The sequence below is a fragment of the Anabrus simplex genome, chromosome 3 (genome assembly GCF_040414725.1).
Source record: "Anabrus simplex isolate iqAnaSimp1 chromosome 3, ASM4041472v1, whole genome shotgun sequence".
Taxonomy (NCBI): Eukaryota; Metazoa; Arthropoda; class Insecta; order Orthoptera; family Tettigoniidae; genus Anabrus; species Anabrus simplex.
Window position 1 is genome coordinate 158,530,716 of NC_090267.1, and position 17,914 is coordinate 158,548,629.

The 17,914-nt window shown below is 38.5% G+C and overlaps 1 protein-coding gene across 1 annotated transcript in view; it reads left to right on the forward strand.

Annotated features, from left to right (window-relative positions):
• Positions 1 to 11,235: 11,235 nt before the first annotated feature.
• LOC136866710 (lysosomal Pro-X carboxypeptidase-like) overlaps positions 11,236 to 17,914 on the forward strand; it is an 83,519-nt gene continuing 76,840 nt past the window's right edge. Inside the window, exons 1-2 of the mRNA XM_068227035.1 lie at positions 11,236 to 11,469; positions 17,288 to 17,391. The gene's annotated coding sequence lies outside the window, so the exon portion shown is untranslated. The remainder of the gene's footprint in view (positions 11,470 to 17,287; positions 17,392 to 17,914) is intronic.

The window sequence follows — 17,914 nt, forward strand, 5'->3', positions numbered from 1 at the left end:
TGAGAGCCCTATAATCAATGACAGGCCTGAAGCCTCCTTGGGGTTTCGGGACTAGAAAAATAGGCGAAGAATACGCTGACTTAGAGGGCCTAATAATACCATCCTTCAACATCTGATCGATAATTTCTTTCAGAGCCTTCATTTTAGGTGGAGATAGCCTATAAGGTGGAAAACGGACAGGAATCGAATCCGTGACCTCAATTTTGTATTCAATAAGGTCAGTAACACCAAGAGTATCAGAGAACACCTCTGGAAATGACTGACATAATTTACGAATACTATCAGCCTGCTCCTCAGGTAGATGTCTAAGGTCTAACAACATCTCATCCTGGGTAGGCGAAATAGATGAACATGACACAGAATTACACTTTAACAAGGGAATTTTACATTTGGACGTAAATTTGAATGTGCACGACTTACTCTGAAGATCGAGCACAAGACCAGTGTGAGAAATGAAGTCCGCTCCCAGGATGATGGGGCAAGACAAGTGCTTAGCCACAAGCAGTTTGGTTTTCCATGTAAATTTAAAAATACGAATTTTGACCAGTACGGAACCTAGAATTTCTAATGGAGATGAATTAGCCGAAACATATTGAACAGGAGATGAGACATAGTCAGGTAGTTTACAAACAGATTTCAATTTAGAATACCATTCAGCCGAAATAATCGAACAAACACTGCCTGAATCTAAGAGAGCTGTTACAGGTTCCTTATTTAACTCAATCTTAAGAAAAGGAACCGGTGCGGGAGTATCTGCCGCAATCCTAAGACACTCTTTGGGGCATTCCAAAGATGAATTTGAAAATTGCTCGTTCCCTGATTTCTCGATCTGTTTCCCCGGGGCTGAGTCTCGGGAAGATGGATTAATCGACTCAGCCGAAGACACTAGTCACTTTATATTGTTGTTGGAAGTTGCACCAGAAGTTGAGCAGGAGGGGGTGCTATTCGAATTGGGACAATTCTTGGCAATATGTGAGAAAGCCCCACATTTAAAACAGCCTTGTGATGAACCAGCTCCATTCCTTGTCCCACTAGATTTGAGCAATGGGCACTTGTTCCGAAGGTGGTCGGGCGACCCGCAAGCATAGCATTTACGGGGTGTGACTGGTCGGCGAGGTGGAGGCCGAGTATTACTAAAAGAAGGCGGGGGTTCTTTCGCTACACGCAATGAATCTGCGTATCTAACTCCTTCCGCTGAGACGGCCAATGCTTCAAGTTCAGAGAAAGATTGCGGGCACGCCGCGAAACACAAATATGACCTATAGGGAGGTGAAATTCCCTCTACAATAGCCTGTACAATCTGATCTTCGGGAAAATGAAGGGCAAACACCCTAGTATAAAACTTAATATCCTGTATGAAATCAGCCAAGTTTTCATCCAAGCGTTGTACACGGTAATAGTACTTCTGAATCAGAGATGACCTCGCGCGAGCAGGAATAAAATTTGCAAGCAAGTGTGCATGAAAATCTTCAATAGATGACTGTTCAGCTATGGCTCTTACTATTTTGTCAGAGAGAATACCAATTGCATAAGGATAGATAATTTGCAAAATTTGACATGGAGAAAGAGAAAACACAAGGGCATGATCCTGAAATTCAACTAGAAATCTTAGAAATGAAATTACTTCACTGGTGGTATTTACGGAAAACTTAGAGATACCTCTGAGCAACATTGCCAATGGATGAGGCAAGCTGCTAAACCCGGGTGACATAGTCGGTAAAGGTTTAAGTGGCAAGGAAGTTAATTCAGAACGTACATTAGTCAATGAGTTACGACGTTCAGACTCGTTGTCTAATGGGGCAGAGATAGTTTGAGCAGCAACGGTTATCCTATTGACTTCTCCCTTAGGAGGCTCTTCCTCGCTCCCAGCATTCAACGTGGCGGGTTGATCAGTTTTGGGAGGAACTTCCCCAGTTAACAATTGAGTAACCTTGCTAGATAATTCAGACATATTTTCAAGCAGCGTACTAGCTTCCTTCTTCTGAACGTCATTCAACTTTAGAGACAACAGATCGTTAACTCTATTTGAAAAATGAAACAGCCTAGCTTGCACACGCTTAATTTGATTAGGAGACGGATCATTTTCGTCAAAAAAACTAACTACAGAAGCTAGCCCAGTAATGTTCTCCGTGATCGTGGAAAGAGAGTCGTCAATTTCTTTCTCTCCCAAATTGGGGATGGAAATGGGCAAATCTAGGGATTCTCTAAGCTTGTTTGTGTCTACTGCAACCGTGCCTCCAGATTGTACATTTCTAATAGTTAATTCATAGATCAACTCCTCCTTGCGCAAATAGTTAAGATGAAGAACATCGCGAGGGCCAGGCATGGTGACAGAACAATTTTGAAAACCTCAAAAATTCCAGCAACTGAGAAAATGGTTAGAGTTCGGAACAGAACAATATTTAGCCGTCAAAAGGGGCTAAAATGAGACCCATTCAACCACGCTCTGCTACCACTTGTTACGGAGCTTTCCGTGGTAGGTAGAGGTGAAAGAAGGTGCGGGTGTGAATAGGTCTCCAGCTACGAAAGTAAAATTAATTTAAAATTTAACAAGGTTATATTTTCTTTTCAAAATAAGGAGATAACAAGCATGGCAGGTACAAAGTAGCAAGTCAAAAGGGTAGTTACAATATTTACAGGATTTGGGCTTCGCGCCCTGACTTCACAATGCTTGGGCAATCAACTCAGTTTTACCCCAAACACAAGTTTCAACAGAGGGGCAGAAAACCCCATTCATGCCTAGGAGCCCTTGCTCCAAATTACACTGAAAAGCCTCCACGAGGCATACAACACTCAATTTTCAAAAAGAGCCACTCGCTCTCAACTCTAAGCCTCTCCCAGGCCACACCAAACTCCACCTTCAAGTTGTCCTCACTGGACATAGACACAGGGGTAAAATACCCAACCTACTGAGGTCTATTAAATGAAAAGAAGGTTGATTACATGACCTCCAAAATAACAATTTGAGAGGAGGCGATCTGCACTCCTAATACACTTTGTTTTTAAAACCTACTTGGCACTAGGCCATTAATACAAGGGCTAATCCCATACTACAGAGGTGACTTCAGAAAAGAACAATTTACATTATATTAACGAAGAATAGGTTGAGAAAAATAAGTTCACCTCAAAACATTATGATTGGGAGCTCGAGAGGGTTAAGCACTCTCTATCCCGATATGCAGTTCAAAAGATGAAATAGATACAAGTTTCTTTACATTTTAAGGAGGGTTACATAATGGAAAAAGCTTCGGACCCGCCCCGAGAGTTAAACTGCTGAGCAAGCAAGAAAATAAGTAATTAATCGGCCATTACCTTGTTGTTGACCGCCGCCGAAGAAAGAGGCGCTACCCGCCCCCTGCTATGTACTTTACACACTGAAAGATGGAACAGAAGTGGCTCAGAGACCCTAAAATCAGCAGTTTATATACTCTCGCGGAAGGTTCTAGGCGTTAGGGGAATGAAAACACCCGCCCACAATCACTTTATTGGAGAAAAAAGAGAAACCCCTACACAAGATGAAGAAGAAACACATTATTGGTGGAAAATTAATTTCAGAAATTCGGGATTGGCTAGAAAGGGGTAATATTGCCAACTTAACCAATGACTGAAAGAAATTTAACAAAGAACAAACTTTTGAAATAAAATTTTCTCCAAAGAACAGTTCTTTTTCTTCGCACTAGGGTGCACTATTGTAGTTCTTCAGTAGTGTCCTCTAGAAGAGAAAGTTCACACTTCTTACTTCAAGCAAAACAAAAACACATCAAAAATGACACAGTTCTAAAACTCCAAAATCTACAGGTAGTGACATCTTCTGAGAAAGTAGAAAATTAATACCGTCAATCAAGTTCAGACTTCCTCCAGCAGAGGAGTTTCAACTGGCGCACCTTTTGAATTAGCGGCGTGGAGGTGTACCGCCCGGTACACTTCTCATCTGCTCTTGGAAGTTAACAGATGTGAATTGTGTTCCCCTGTGTGTTAATATTTTATCGGGCCTTCCCATTTCAGGTATAACTGTATTTATTAAGCATCGTAGAACCTGCATTGTATTTGCCAGTTGTATAGGCTGCAGAGAGATGTATTTCGAAAAGACATCTAATATTGCCAAAATATATTTTCTTCGTTTCTTCGCCGTAGGCAACTTCCCAAAAATATCAACCCCGTAGATCTCTCTAGCTTTTGATGATAAAATAGCGATGGGCTGATGACTATAAGCATCGTAGAACCTGCTTTGTATTTGCCAGTTGTATAGACTGCAGAGAGATGTATTTCGAAAAGACATCTAATATTGCCAAAATATATTCTCTTCCTTTCTTAGCCATAGGCAACTTCCCAAAAATATCAACCCCGTAGAACTCTCTAGCTTTTGATGGTAAAATAGCGATGGGCTGGTGGCTATTAATGCAGTTGTTGTGTTTTACACGCTGGCATATGTCACATGTTTTCACTGTATTTCTGACCAACTTTCTCAGTCCTGTCAAAGTGAAGTTTTCCTTAAGAGTACTTATTACTTTATCGATTCCTGCGTGAACTGTTATTCTATGGGTATGCCATATTAATTCCCACTGCACCTCTTGTGGTACTATAACTCTTTTCTTATACATGGTGTTGTCCACATACTTGGTCAATAGGCCATCTATTATTTCGTACTTGTATTTTAGTAAAGATTCAGTTTCACCTTCTGTTAATTCATCAATGATGGACTTTAACTTTTCATCTGACTTCTGAAATCCTCCCAAATTTTCTAATTTCCTTAACAGCTCCTCATGTTGATGATCTAGTACAATTTGTGAGATATTTTCTTCTTGGTTTGTCGGATTCCGACTCAATGCGCCAGCCAAGACCTTATCTTTGCCGCTAGAATGCTCGATTTTAAGGTTGAATTGCTGGGTAAATAACATCCATCGTGTCACCCTTTCGCTAACCATCACTGCTTTCAGTCCGAATGTGAGCGCCTTGTGATCTGTTCTAATAATAACCGTATATCCTTAAATTATTCGTCTCCATTGCTGCAGTGCATGTACGATAGCAAGAAGTTCAAGCTCAGTCGTTCTATAATGTTGCTCATCTTTCCGTAACTTTCTACTGGTGAAAGCTAGATATGTTCGCTTTCGAACTTCCTTTCCTTCCTGATATAAAACTGCTCCAACACCAACGTTTGATGCGTCTGCCTGGATAACGAATTCTCTTTCATAGTCTCGGTATCCCAACTTGATACTTCGCCTCATTAGCTCTTTCATTTTAATAAAGGCCTGCTCAGTTTCTTCATTCCATTTCTATCTGTTGTTCATTTTTAACAGATTATGCAGTGGTGCAGCTATTTCGGTGTAACCTTCACAATGGCCAGAAAAGAATCCAGTCATTCCCAGTAATTGCCTAATATGTTTCATTTTTGTAGGACGTGGAAATTCGAAAATTGCCTTTACCTTACAGGGTTAGGTTTATCCCTTCGCCGTCTATCACATGTCCGACGTACAGTACTTGAGTTTGACAGAACTTAGATTTTGCCAGATTGATTTTAAATCCTGTCTTTTGCAAGTTACTTAGTAATTTATCTAATTTCTCGCAATGATCTTCGAATGTTACACTGCCAAACACTAGGTCATCGACGTAACAATTCACGCATTCCTTCACTTCCGGAGTTAAATTTCTCTCTAGGGCTCTCATTAGTACCGCACAACTATTTTTCAAGCCGAACGGCAGTCTTCAGTACGTGTATGTTTGGTTATTGAACATAAATCCGGTTAATAACCTTGACTTTTCTTCCAACACGATATGATGGAACGATGAAGTACAATCCATGCTCGAGAAGTATCGCATGTTTCTAAGCTACTTTATTACATCTTTGATTTTTGGTACTTGGTTGTACTCTGGAATGAGCTTCTCGCTGAGTTTTCTCGCATCGAGACATAGCCTCAAGCTTCCATTCCTTTTCTTTACTATCACTAGCGGGATTAAATATGGAGTGGTTGTCTTTGTAATTATCCCATCGGCTAACATCTCATCAATACATTTCTTTACTTCTGGGGAATACTTTTCTGGAACAACGTAGACTTTTCCTTCATAAGGCGTCCAATCATTGACCAAAAATTTATATTTGAAATTAGGTATTTGTCCTGGTTTGTTTTTAAATACCATTTTTCTAAAATCCCGTATATCTTTCGCTTTTCTATTGACGATATTTCTGTTTCAGAGATACTCCTCCAGATCTCTTCTTTCTCCTCTTCAATAGTGATTATCTTCTCGATTTTCTCGATCAATTCTAAGTCCATCTCTTGATAAATCTCCACTGCATCCGGTTCCTGATTTTTTCTGGTGATATCTAATTCTTTCCCCACAATTTTTAAATGTCCACTCTCATACATGGTATTAATTAGCTGGGTCGCCTCTGACTGCATTCCATTGTCCTCTGTTACCCGAAATCGAATCTCTTGTTTCTCTATGGCTATTGTCATTCGTGTTATTAACATAAAATCTATTCCAAAAATAATATTATACTTTATCCTCTTCATTATCGTGAAAGGATGCTCAAATTTATGCTTTCCAACCATTATGCTGAGATATGCTGAGATATGCTGAGATATTTTGCACTCTACCGTCCTGTCTGGGATTATTCCTCTTATTTTTACCCCAGATACGGGTATCGTTGATATATAAATTTTCTTGCTTAACTCTTGGAAAAGTGTATGTGCCATCACACTAATGCTGGTTCCTGAATCTACAAAACAGTGTATTTTAATTCCAACTACTGTCACTATCATCACTCGTAAACTGAATTTATATTTTTCTACACCAGGAATGTTATCTTCAACTAGATCATCTGGTTGAATATCCCAATGATCAACTTGTGCGATAATCCAACTATGAATTTTGTCAGAGTTCTCTCTTCTTTCATCAGTTACTATTTTGCAATCCTTCAATTCGAAATCGGCGTTTTTTTCTCTCAGACGCCTCTGAGTTGCTTGTCAATTCTGGAGTATCTGGGTTTAGCCATTCATCTTCTGCCCTCTTTCGTTTGTAATGTTGCAGTTCTAGGCTTTCTGCTACTTTGATATCTCAATTTATATCTTTATCTCGGACAGCATTTTCCCAACGATTCCTGTTCCTTGTTTCTTCACGCAACTCTTGAATATACCTCCGGTTTTCATCATTTCTCCTATATTTACTTTGTCCTCGTCTGTCATGAAACCATGTTTTAGTTTTTTAATACTGTTGGTTTCTGTTTCCGTTATATCGTGGATTAACTCTATGATATGCACCACATCTATTAATATTCTGTCCGTATCCTCCGCTTGAGTTTCCACTACATTGACAACTACATCTCTTCTGCCACTTTCTCTTCCTCTGCCGTGATTCGTCGACCTATTTTCCGGCTTCTTACTTACATTATTATTCATGTCCTCGGGAATAATAGTATTTACTGCCTCTCTTTAGCTTACATTCCGTGGATTCCTGTTTATCGAATTTGTTGATGTCATGTCTATCTGTCTTAAAGTGTTTTCCATGCCGACTGCAGTTTCTATATTCGAGGCCGCTAATAATCTCTGCACCTCTGGTGGAAACTGTCTTTGGATAGTCTTTATAGCCTCCAATTCGCTTGGTGCTGAGTCTAAGTCCTGAAATCGATGGAATTGGTAGGAGAAATTATCACTGTATCGCGTCTGGCCTGTTGATGAATATTTTCTTGCGTATAACCTGAGCCTTAATTGCTGTTGTAATTCTGGATTCCAAAACCTTCTTAAAATGCAGCCTTAAATTCCTCATAACTGTGAAAACTGTATTTAAAAGCTTGGATCCATATATTTGGTTTCCGTCCAGACGTTTCTCTATTATCCGCAACTTCTTATCTTTTTGCACCCTGTTTTCTCGAAAATGCTCTTCCATGTCTCTCAGAAATTGCTTAGGTGAGATTTTCGCTGTATTGTCAAAATATTTAGGACGATCGTCATAAGTTTTTATTATATTTATGATTGATGGACTATCGCTATGGTTACTTCCATTTGTTATATAATCATTGTGCCTATTCGAGTCGGCTATCCCTAATGACGCGGTTTCTCTCTCCTTGATTTGGAGGTCGATCACTTTCTGCTTTTTGTTAGAACTAGACATAACAGATTTCGACGTCTGATTCTCTATTTCCATCTCCTGCATTTCCTTTCTAATCGGTCTCAATTCCTCTTCTGTCTTCTCCATTCTTTGGTTTGCTTTATTTATGTTGCTCAACATCTTCTCTACCATTCTTTGGGTTGCTTCATTTGTGTCACTCACCATCTTCTCTTTCAGTTCATCATTTTTACTAGCTACTTGGTCTTTAACTTCAGAAAATTTTGTTTGTAATGTCTGGTGCTTGATATCAACTCTTCCATGTTGCTTGTCAATTTATTAATTTCTTCATCCTTTAAATTTTTAATGATGCTTCGACTCTCCGTTACCTCTTCTTTTACTTTATTTCTTCATGCATTTCCTTGTTTTTATTTTCCATCTGCTCAATCATCTCTGCTCGCATATTTTGTATGTTATTTTTAATCTCCGACATTTCTGATCGAATTTTGATACCTTCTTCTTTCATCACCTCCTGCTGTTTCTCTAGATCTTCCTCTAGATCTTCTCATTTCTTCCACGAATTTTCGATATTTTTCTTCCCGTTTTCTATTGAATTCTTGTAAGAATTCCTGCTGCTTCTTTCTCACTTCCGATCTGTGGATCGTGGCTGGCGTCCACGGGGCCCTCAGCTGAGTCCTGGCATTGCTTCCACTTACTTGTGCCAGGCTCCTCACTTTCAGCTATCCTATCTGACCTCCCTTGGTCAACTGTTGTTCTTTTCCGACCACGACGGTATTACGTTTGGAGGCCTAGGGAGTTTTTCATTTTCACGCCCTGCGTGGCCCTTGTATTTTTTGGCCGATATCTTCATTCTCGAAGTGTCGGGCCCCTTCCATTTTTTCTTTCTGATTAGTGTTATATAGAGGATGGTTGCCCAGTTGTACTTCCTCTTAAAACAATAATCACTACCACTTTCTCATTTCCACGAGTTGCTTTAGTTGCCATTCCTCTTGTTTCTTTCCTTGTTCCCTACCGAATTCCTGTAACAACTTTTGTTGTTTTTTTATCGAGATCCTGCAATAATTCTTGCTTTTCTATCCTTCTTTCCTCCAGTTGTTTCTTTCCCAAATCTCTCAACATTTCGTGTTGTTCTTTTCTCATTTCCTCGAGTTCTATCTTAATTTCCGCTTGTCTTTTCTCCTTCCCTTCTTTTTCTTTCTCTCTTCTTCCTGCTTTCTTTCCTTATCTCCTTGTTTTCTTTCCTTCTCTTCTTGTTTTTCCTTTTCTTCCTTCCGTTCTCTCATGAATTCTTGTAACATCTCTTTCGCTGACTTGATTTCTTCCTCATTATTCCTAGCTCTTTCATTTATTCTCTTCAACTCCTCCTCTTACTCATTTTTGGACTGTGCTCTTGTTTGAGTTGCCATTATTTTGTCAAAATTAAATATATTTTATATGGTTTTTCTAATTTCTTATTGAATTCTCTAAAATTTCCAGCAAGTTCTCTAATATATAAATATATATTAAAGTCGTTCAATATCTTAACCTAGTTAAAAAATAAAATTTAATATTTAAGTCTTACACACTAATTATAACTTTTCTTTTCAAATAAATTAATATATGGGCCTTCCTGAAGACAGATACTACCCTGCCAGCTTGACCATCAGCCATTCAACAACTGATTCAGATTGCACTTCTTTGCCAGTTCATTTCAGCATGAATTCTCAAAAAGAAATAATTACTCGATATATAGTAATTATTGTTGACTTACATACTAATCCTTCAAACTAACATCAGTAATTAATTTCATAACAATTTACAATTTGTTTTACGTTGCACCGACAGAGATATGGCGACGATGGGACAGGCCTAGGAATGGGAAGGAAGCGGCCGTAGCCTTAATTAAGGAACAGCCCCAGCATTTGCTTGGTATGAAAATGGGGAAACCATGGAAAACCATTTTCAGGGCTGCCTACAGAGGGGTTCGAACTCACTATCTCCCGGATGGGAGCTCACAGCTCAGTTAAAAAGATGAAGGAAATCGACCGGGTAGAATGGCTGGACTGACTGACTTTAGTTTTCATAATTTTTTAATATATAGATATCAAAAATAAGGTTCCAAGAAGGAAACCGTAATTTAATTTCATTGACTGCAAATGTTAAAAACATTTAAGCTCTTTAGTCTTTTTCAGTCGTTATACAAGTGGAGGCACATGCTTCCCCTAGTACACCGTCACTGCATTGTCCTACATAAGAGGCTTGCAGTGGTGTTTCAACGGCGCACTAGCCACCAGCGTCTTGGAAAGGTGTGGCAATCCAACTGATGAGCCCACTGCTATACTGGGGCGAAACGCTGGTAATTTCACGATTGAAAAACATAAATAGCTTAAATGTTTTAATAATAATTTATTTTTAGCTGTTCTTGACCAATCCCAACCAAAAAATAAAATAAAAAATTTGCCCATTAGGCCCAGTGGTCAATCCGGCACTGTGTCAGTTTGTTAGAAGCTATCATCGACTAGTTACCAGTTTGAAAAGCCCGCCTGGGGCCATGATTTTTAGCGCATCAAGTCTCCACTATCGTTTGAGTCCCGTAGGTAATTATGTATATGACCTGTTACATACGATCTTCCCCTCCGGTTTTCCTGCTGTCAATTCCTGAGTGGCCATTACCAAACTCCCGTCTTCTGCATAACCGCACCATTGGCATACAAGCACGTTCCACGCCGCCCGCCACTCAGCATCACCAATAAAAATCGTACTCTCAGGTCTGCAACAACACTTTTCTGTCGCCGAGATCTTACTGTTTCAGTGCCCCCTCAGCTGGCTGCCGCCGTAGTGTAACATCCTGTGTGGGACACAAGAGAGAAGAAAGGGCCCTCTTCGCTCTAGTAAGGCCTCCTTCTGAACAGCGCGCCGCAATGCATCTTCCCGGCAAAGGCTGAAGTGCGGTGACTCTACCACCAACTAATCTGGGAACTGGACATATACTTCTAATCTGCGGCGACCATCACCACGACTACCCCTCTCATAGTAGCTGGAGAGGTGTATCTGAGGGTACTTGAGGGGCCAGGCGACCTCAACTGGATATCGGCAGCGGCGGCAGGTCAGGCCGTCAAATTTATCAACATGTATTTCATATTCTACTACAACAAAGACACTCTAAAGCTGGAGTTAAACTACCTTCTACCTATCAACTTAAAAAAAATTAGAACTTTTTCTCTTCAAAAAAAAAGGTTTTCTCAAAATTCTTCTGTGTCACTCTAAGGATGGACATTTGGGGAGGGGGAGATCTGTACCAGGAGGTACACCTCAACGCCGCGCATTCAAATCTAGCGCCTAAATTAACTCCTCTATTGGTAAAACAGTGAAACTGAAACTACACCAACTTGGAACTTTAATCAGAAAAGCTCACCACTAAAATATTGAGTAATTTTGTTATTGTACCGTTTCCTAACCTGAGTAAATTTCTAATTGTTTTATTTAACATTCATCAAGAAGTTTGGACATTCTTCCACAGAGGACACCACTAAAAACTATGTACTGCACCCTGGTGCAAGGTATAAGAAGTTATAATTCAAAGATGTTTTGTATTCATAAGTATTATTCAAATATCCGAATAGTATTTTACACAAAATACATTTGGATTTTTCCAGGAATGTTGTAAAATATTTGCGAAACATTAAGGTAAAAGGACCAGTAGATGACAGTGGACCAGTAGATGGCACTTGCAGATGTTAAACCAATTCTTAAGCTTGTAAGGGAATTTATAATCGTTTTCAATCAATAGTTCCCTTCTATGATTCCAGAGTGCAGCATATGAAATAAAGTGAAATATATTAGTACCTTCTCCATATTTCCAAGGAGGTTTTATAAAGAGCCGTATGAGCATTAGATGTAAAAATGGCGTCTGCTTAAAGTTAGTGTTAACTAGGAAGTAACAATACAGATATGTTGCTGGGCAGGGTTTTGTTGTATCTTGGTCATTTGATTCATTTTTACCAAATACATTCTTTGGGGAGTGTAATATTAGCATATTCGGAAGTTATAACTACGACTGAAGAAATATATTGTTAGTGTCATCTATTGGTCCCTAATATAGCTAGCGGACTAGTAGTTGGCAGGGTATGCCATCTTCTCAACCCGTCCACAAGACCTCATGGGTCTAGTAGTTGACATGACAGCCTGAATATGCATACTTCAATGTGATAGCAAATTCTGGTGAATACAGTAGTTCATATCAATCTCTAATTGGTAAATTATATTGTAGGAAGGAAAGGAAAACTTAAAGGTGATGGAATATTACATTAATGATAAGTAGCAATCTATGTACGCCTATAAATCATGACACGGTTATACGCACACTTAGGACAGAGGGTATGGCCTGTTTTGATCTATTTAACTTCAGTCGGAATTAACAGAATTTGTTAAACGTTATCAAATTTAGGTACATGTGTGTTTAAGTGCATTCCATATATACATTTCTGATAAAGTAACGTTATAGCTCAGTTGCTACAGTTTGTTGAAGGTATGTTCAATTTGCAGGTCATGCTCTGAGCTAAACATTGCTTTTGTTATTAATTTCAGAGTCCTGTATTTATCTTATCATGCCTGCCAGGGGGAAAGGATCACTTTTTAAATACTCCTTGGAGTCAATGCAAAATGCCATCGAAGCAGTTAAGAAGGACACACCATATACCACTGCAGCTACTTGATTTTGTGTTCCACGTGTAACATTGATGAACATTTGCAAAAAAATGCAAGAGTGAACAAACGCCTTTCAGAAGAAAAATGGACCCACCAAGTGTTCTAAATGAAGAATGACTGGATAGTGAAAATGTGAAAAGCTGGTTTCCCAATAACAAAAAACCGAATGCTTAGTGAGCGTGCAACGATTAGTGCACGAATTAAAGCATGACAATCTGTTTACTGATGGTAAACCTAGCAAATCCTGGTACACATCATTCATGAAGAGGCACCAGGAATTAAGCATATGCATCCAAAGCATCCAAACGCCATTGATTTTTCTAGGATTCCTTCCACTGAAGGGAAGGAAGAAGTCTGAGTGTTTCAGCAACCCAGCAGCATGTGGCATGAATACCAAGTAGCCATAGAAGTAATGGAAAAACAAATTGGTGGAAGTAAAATTGAATACTTCAAGCAGAAAAAGAACTGTGGCAGCTGTATAGAAGTCATTAAAGAAGAGGACAGAAACTTATTTTTATTGTGGAGGAAGTTGGTGGAAATTGTTGAAGACCACTCGCCTGAACCTGAGGAGTAATCTATAAGGACATACCAGTGCTTGATCCCACACCTACTGTCATGAATCAAGTTACTATTCTGGCAGTTGCAAAGGAAAACACAGCACATATACCTCAAAATGAACTGTCATTGTCAGAGGTTTCTCCTTCCACAACTCAGTCACCAACTCAAGGATCATCATCAGATCTTCAGCCCATCCCCTTAACATCAACACAGAATCTATATCCAACTGAAAATATTTCAATCACTCCAACACTGCAACCTTCACTTGAGGACAATAGGTATCATCATACCAATGCTACTGGTGCAGAATGTTCCACAAGCAATGTCCCTTCTCCCTTCAAACGAGCGTTATTTTACCCTAAAGAACTACCTTCAACAACACCAAAAAGAAAGAAAGAAAAAATTCCAAGTGTTGTGGTATCAAAAGATTGGCAGTTATTCCAGGAAAGGAAGCAAAAAGCAAAAGATGAAGCAGAGAGATTGAAAGGGGAAAGAGCAACTATAAAGAAAAAAATGTGCTGAATTAGAAATGAAAAAAGCTAAGAAGGGGCTTAAGTTGACTGAAATTCCAGAAAATGACAGTGAATGAGAAGAACGTGTTTTGACAAGTGCCCCAACAAATTTACGTAAGGGAGCTTATGTGATATGTGATTATGAGGGTGAATATTATTCTGGAATTATTTAGAAGCTAGATACAAATCGGGCATATATCAAAGTAATGGCTGTGGCAGGAATTAATGCATGGAAGTGGCCAAAATCTGACGATGTGTGTTGGTATGATAAGGAAGATATAAAGGAAGTGATTTCAAGCCCCAAATTGTACACTAACAGAGGACACTATCGAATATCAGAAATTAATAAATATCGCACATTTTAAGATATCTGGTTCAATGATATAAACTTGTTTCAGTATTGCTTTGTATTCCCTTTATTTAAAGTTTTCTATATATGAATAATGAAAAGTTTGTGGGTTAGTAACTTTTTATAAACAAACTGTCAACAACTGGTGTCATGATGTGTCAACTACTGGCGCAATGGCTAAAGACAGATGCCATCTACTGGTGACTTGTCATACCTGTTTTTCTTGTTCGATTTTATAGTTGGGAAAGAATCCATTTATTACTTTCATTATATTTTTATGTAAAGGGATTACTGAAGTAAACAAATCAATAATAAATTTAATAGTTCACCCTACATGAAATTCAATATGAATATTTGTGTCTGAAATTTCCCTTAAAGTGTCATCTACTGGTCCCATTACCTTAGTAACTTTGAATTGAACTTACGTTCTACTAGTTACAAGTCCCGAACTCTCACACCTGAAAATACCCGAAATACTTTGCAATAATATGATAGCGATAACTATTGCTTTATATTTAAACAATGCAATAACTATTCATTATAAAACAAATTGAACTGGTATTAAAATAAAGTAGTTTTCTTTTATATAACAACAATAATAAATTACTATCAGTTTCCCGCTGGCTCCACCCGCAATGTACAAAGTAGGCCTATGGTGTTTTTCGTTACTATCCTCACGGATATATTTGCAAAGTTTCGAGTGAATGCAATAAAGCACATGATCTGCTGTGGTAATAGAATGTAATATTATGTCAACAAAACAGTGGGAAATACATCACACAAAGAAATTGAATTAACCTTTTCTTGGAACAGCACTATGCGCCTAACTGTTAAAAAGTCCTTCAAAGATCTTCACCATGGAGACAAATGTACTCATAACTTTTCTCAGAATCTACCAATTAAAGGAGTTATTACCTCAAAAGAAAGCGCTTGATCCACTGAGTATTTTAGACCAAAATGAACTGCGTACCTCAAGTCAATGAATTAATAAAGTAATCATGTTATTAATAATGTTTTATTGGTTATTTATTTATTTATTTATTTATTTATTTATTTATTTATTTATTTATTTATTTATTTATTTATTTATTTATGTATGTATGTATGTATGTATTTATTTATTTATTTATTTATTTATTTATTTATTTATTTATTTATTTATTTATTTATTTATTTATTTATTTATTTATTTATTTATTTATTTATTAGCTTCTTGTTAAACGTCGCACTAACACATCCAAGATTTTTGGCGACACAAGGAAGAGAAAGGACTAGGATTGGGAAGGTAGCGAACGTGGCCTTAATTAAGGTATAGCCCCAGCAAATTTGCCTCGTGTAAAAATGAGAAAATATGGAAAACAACCTTCAGATTAAGAAGAAGAAGAAGAAGAAGAACAGAACAGAACCTGACATTAAACTACAGTAAATACACAGAGACATAATTGTATAAACCAGCAGATCTGTTGAATCTATTTTCTAAGAAATCTCGAAAATTCGATTTTTGTTAACTGAATATATCATTCGCTGTAAACTTGTTGACCTGGATCGTATTGTTCTTTTTTTTCTTTCTTAATCTGCTTACCCTCCAGGGTTGGCTTTTTCCTCGGACTCAGCGAGGGATCCCACCTCTACCACCTCAAGGGCAGTGCCCTGGAGCTTCAGACCCTGGACCGGGGGAAACAACTGGGGAGGATGACCAGTTCTTCGCTTAGGCGGCCTAACCTGCTATGCTGAACAGGGGCCTTGCGGGGGATAGGAACTTTGGAAGGGATAGACAAGGAAGAGGGAAGGAAGCGGCCGTGGCCTTAGGTTAGGTACCATCCCGGTATTTGCCTGGAGGAGAAGTGGGCAGTGGCGGTTCGTGCACGATGGGCTTTTGGGTGCCGCCCCGCCGCCTTTACTAAAACACGTAACATAATTTCACTCTGTAACTGATTATATAAAGAGATGGACAAATGTAGCAAAGTCTAACTTACGGTGATGTGTTATTCAGTTATACAATGTTATCTTTATTGTTTCGGCTGTAAACGTTTCGCTTTCCTATTTTCAAAGATATGGCAAAGGCTGTCTGACCGTGGCATCCGTTCAGCAAGCGCGATGTTTTCTCTTTAGTCATTAGGCGGTCGGATGCTGGCAGGAGAGCCCTCAGTAAGTTCTAGAGTTTAACAAGTGTGAGGGTTTCGGGAGGAGCCTTGGAAGACGATGTGGGCTTGTCAGGGGAAGGAAGAATGCAGGCGGGGTGTATGCTTAGAGCATTTAATTCTCGAAGGGTATATGGTCCACCTTCTCAATACTTAACAATCATGCGATGTTTACAAAAACATTACAATATACTATTACAAGATACTAGTTTTGGTCCTATAAGGGCCATCATCAGCCTAGCCAAGATACATATGTATATACCATAGTCCTACAACAGAGTTATGCGGTGAGATGAAAGATAAAAGAATGGACTGGGGATGTGGTGGAATGATATACATATAAAAAGGTGAATATATGAACTGTTGTAGATGCAGCAATGTTATGTTGATCAGAGACAAATAAAATCTTTTTGATATACGTCTCATAAAATTACATATTAATCAACAATTATCTCAAAATTCAATAAAATAAGCTCTATTTGATGAACAGTCTCAGGTTGCACATTTAAAAAATGCTTGGGTTATGCTGGATTTTTAAAAAATGTCCAATGTTTCTATTGAGTTCTAGAAGATATGAAGTTCAACATTGGCGCAGAGGGAAATTATTTTGCGTGATGTCCAATAAATCCACAACGGAGGTTAAATGTTGATAAAACTGTTGGACATATCTTGTGATATATTGAAATCTTGCTGTGTTACAAAGGAATATTCCCAATGCAATAGGAACCAAATGATCCTTGTGCGTAATGTGAAACAAGCTTGCCGGTGGAGTGCAACTAACAGCTGTTAGTTGTATCTTGGCTAGGCTGATGATAGCCCTTATAGGACTGAAACTAGTACCTTGTAATAGTATATTGTAATGTTTTTGTAAACATTGCATGATTGTTAAGTTTGAGAAGGTGGATTAAATTTTGTATCTATTTTACGTGTTTATAATCTTTCTTTTTTCTTCCAATGACCATTCTGCTCTGTTTTTCCAGGCTCTGTGGACCTTCTGATGTTGATTCCTGTTTTGATGAAGGTGAAATAGATTCTTGTGATGAAGATCTGTATTCGTCAGGCACTAACATTCTTTCAGATCCTGGTTCGTATTCATTAATATCTAAAGTCTGCGTATATATTATTTCTCTATTAGACTCTGATATATCTACTAAATACTGAAACATTGTCTCATTTTCTTTGGCTAAAACTGAGAGGTGGAATTTATTTTCTTTAACATGATTATATAATGCATTCACTACATTAAGAAGGTTCATTTTATAGGTAGAAGCTTACTTCGGAAAGACCCATACACAGCTCACGCAGTGCTGTCTCCCTCTCTCTTGCCCGCTTCTCCTTACATTGTGCCAGCAGTTCAAAATAACTTCACTCCGAATGGACACTGACGACCCCCACCCGCACATCTTTACTGCCCTGTAACTCGTATATACATGCACGATAGGATATAATATGAGACGATTTTACATATTTCAATGTGCTCTTTTGGATGATGTATAAATTGGTTTCAAGTTTTCTTAACATTGATTGATGGTCCCTTGTTAGCTGAAAAGCTAAGTCATTTCGACAAATTTAGCAGTGAACGTGAAACTCGAGGATAAACTCTTGCA